This window comes from Rhinichthys klamathensis, unplaced genomic scaffold (genome assembly GCF_029890125.1).
Source record: "Rhinichthys klamathensis goyatoka isolate OS25496 unplaced genomic scaffold, OSU_Roscu_1.1 h1tg000487l_1, whole genome shotgun sequence".
Taxonomy (NCBI): Eukaryota; Metazoa; Chordata; class Actinopteri; order Cypriniformes; family Leuciscidae; genus Rhinichthys; species Rhinichthys klamathensis.
The window spans coordinates 2,106,656-2,110,169 of NW_026606974.1; the positions used below are offsets into that span (position 1 = coordinate 2,106,656).

Sequence of the window (3,514 nt, forward strand, 5' to 3'; positions counted from 1 at the left end):
ACCCTAGGAGCTATGTTGTCCGGGGCTATATGCCCCTGGTAGGGTCTCCCAAGGCAAACAGGTCCTAGGCGACGGGTCAGACTAAGAGCGGTTCAAAAATGCGTACAATAAAATCGAGGACCATGACGTCGCCCGGTATGGCGCAGCCGGGGCCCCACCCTGGAGCCAGGCCCGGGGTTGGGCCTCGTATGCGAGCGTCTAGTGGCCGGGCCTCCCCCCACGGGGTCCGGCCGGGCTCTGCCCGAAGGAGCGACGTAGGGCCGCCTTCCCGTGGGCTCACCACCTACAGGAGGAACCGTAAGGGGCCGGTGCTGAGAGGATCGGGCGGCAGTCGAAGGCGGGGGCCTCGACAACCCGATCCCTGGACACGGAAACTAGCTCTAGGGACGTGGAACGTCACCTCGCTGGCGGGGAAGGAGCCTGAGATTGTGCGTGAGGTTGAGAGATTCCGACTAGAGATAGTCGGGATCACCTATACGCATGGCTTGGGCTCTGGAACCACACTCCTTGAGAGAGGATGGACTCTTCACCACTCTGGAGTTGCCCATGGTGAGAGGCGGCGGGCTGGTGTGGGTTTGCTTATAGCCCCCCAGCTCAGCCGCTATGTGTTGGAGTTTACCCCGTTGAACGAGAGGGTCGTTTCCCTGCGCCTACAGGTCAGGGCTAGGTCTCTCACTGTCGTGTGTGCTTACGGGCCAAACGACAGTGCAGAGTACCCGGCCTTCTTGGGGTCTCTGGGAGGAGTGCTGGAAAGTGCTCCGACTGGGGACTCCGTCGTTCTACTGGGGGACTTCAACGCCCACGTGGGCAACGACAATGACACCTGGAGGGGCGTGATTGGGAGGAACAGCCCCCCTGACCTGAAACCGAGCGGTGTTCTGTTGTTGGACTTCTGTGCTAGTTACAGTTTGTCCATAATGAACACCATGTTCAAGCATAAGGGTGTCCATCAGTGCACGTGGCACCAGGACACCCTAGGCCGTAGGTCGATGATCGACTTTGTGGTTGTTTCATCTGACCTGCGGCCGTATGTCTTGGACACTCGGGTGAAGAGAGGGGCGGAGCTGTCAACTGATCACCACCTGGTGGTGAGTTGGATCCGATGGCGGGGGAGGAAGCTGGACATACTCGGCAGACCCAAGCGTACTGTAAGGGTCTGTTGGGAACGTTTGGCCGAGTCTCCTGTCAGAGAGATCTTCAACTCCCACCTCCGGCAGAGCCTCGACCGGATCCCGAGGGAGGCTGGAGATATTGAGTCCGAGTGGACCATGTTCTCCACCTCCATTGTCGAAGCGGCCGCTCGGAGCTGTGGCCGTAAGGTCTCTGGTGCCTGTCGAGGCGGCAATCCCCGAACCCGGTGGTGGACACCGGAAGTAAAGGATGCCGTCAAGCTAAAGAAGGAGTCCTATCGGGCCTGGTTGGCTTGTGGGACTCCTGAGGCAGCTGACGGGTACCGGCAGGCCAAGCGGACTGCAGCCCAGGTGGTTGTGGAGGCAAAAACTCTGGCCTGGGAGGAGTTTGGTGAGGCCATGGAGAAGGACTATCGGCTGGCCTCGAAGAGATTCTGGCAAACTGTCCGGCGCCTCAGGAGGGAGAAGCAGGGCCCTACCAACGCTGTTGACATTGGAGGTGGGCAGCTGTTGACCTCAACTGGGGATGTCGTTGGACGGTGGAAGGAATACTTCGAGGATCTCCTCAATCCCGCCGTCACATCTTCCATTGAGGAAGCAGAGGCTGAGGGCTCAGAGGTGGACTCGTCCATCACCCTACCTGAAGTCACGAGGTAGTCAAGAAACTCCTCGGTGGCAAGGCACCGGGGGTGGATGAGATCCGCCCTGAGTACCTCAAGTCTCTGGATGTTGTGGGGCTGTCTTGGCTGACACGCCTCTGCAGCATTGCGTTGTGGTCGGGGACAGTGCCTCTGGGATGGCAGACCGGGGTGGTGGTCCCTCTTTTTAAGAAAGGGGACCGGAGGGTGTGTTCCAACTACAGGGGGATCACACTTCTCAGCCTCCCTGGGAAAGTCTATGCCAGGGTACTGGAGAGGAGAATTTGGCCGATAGTGGAACCTCGGATTCAGGAGGAACAGTGCGGTTTTCGTCCAGGCCGTGGAACACTGGACCAGCTCTATACCCTCTACAGGGTGCTGGAGGGTTCATGGGAGTTTGCCCAACCAATCCACATGTGCTTTGTGGATTTGGAGAAGGCATTCGACTGTGTCCCTCGCGGCGGCCTGTGGAGGGTGCTCCGGGAGTATGGGGTCCGGGGTCCTTTGCTAAGGGCTGCCCGGTCCCTGTACGACCGAATCAGGAGCTTGGTTTGCATTGCCGGCAGTAAGTCAGACCGGTGCATGTTGGACTCCGGCAGGGCTGCCCTTTGTCGCCGGTTCTGTTCATAATTTTTATGGACAGAATTTCTAGGCGCAGCCAGGGGCCAGAGGGTGTCAGGTTTTGGGGACCACACGATTTCGTCTCTGCTCTTTGCGGATGATGTTGTCATGTTGGCCCCTTCAGACCAGGACCTTCAGCATGCACTGGGACGGTTTGCAGCCGAGTGTGAAGCGGCTGGGATGAGAATCAGCACCTCCAAATCTGAGGCCATGGTCCTCAGTCGGAAAAGGGTGGCTTGCCCACTTCAGGTTGGTGGAGAGTTCCTGCCTCAAGTGGAGGAGTTTAAGTATCTTGGGGTTTTGATCACGAGTGAGGGAAGGATTGAACGGGAGATTGACAGACGGATCGGTGCAGCTTCTGCAGTAATGCGGTCGATGTACTGGTCTGTCGTGGTGAAGAAGGAGCTGAGCCGCAAGGCGAAACTCTCGATTTACCGGTCAATCTACGTTCCTACTCTCACCTATGGTCATGAGCTTTGGGTCATGACCGAAAGGACAAGATCCCGGATACAGGCGGCCGAAATGAGCTTTCTCCGCAGGGTGGCTGGGCGATCCCTTAGAGATAGGGTGAGAAGCTCGGTCACTTGGGAGGAGCTCAGTGTAGAGCCGCTGCTCCTCCACACCAAGAGGGGCCAGCTGAGGTGGCTCGGGCATCTGTTCCGGATGCCTCCTGGACGCCTTCCCAGGAAGGTGTTCCGGGCACGTCCCACTGGGAGGAGACCCCGGGGAAGACCTAGGACACGCTGGAGGGACTATGTCTCCCGGCTGGCCTGGGAACGCCTTGGTGTGCCCCCGGAAGAGCTGGAGGAAGTGTCTAGGGAGAGGGATGTCTGGGCATCTCTGCTTAGACTGCTGCCCCCGCGACCCGGCCCCGGATAAGTGGAAGAAGATGGATGGATGGATGGATGGATAGATTTCAATGAAGGAATGTCTGTTTGTGTGTGTGCGTTTTGGAGTGAGCTTTTCTTGGCCACCTGACATTGCTCTGAGGAGATACTGATATCTTTGAGGCTCGAACCCATGGCTGTGTGTAAACATTTGCATGCCATAAAGGTGTCAATGGCAATTTTAACGCAGACTCGGTGGTGCCAGAAGAGAGAGTTACGGATAAGAGTCAAAGGGTTA

General features: G+C 58.0%; 1 pseudogene; it reads right to left on the reverse strand.

Annotated features, from left to right (window-relative positions):
• Positions 1–895: 895 nt before the first annotated feature.
• Positions 896–3,043, reverse strand: LOC130072417 (uncharacterized; annotated as a pseudogene).
• Between the last annotated feature and the right edge of the window lie 471 nt (positions 3,044–3,514).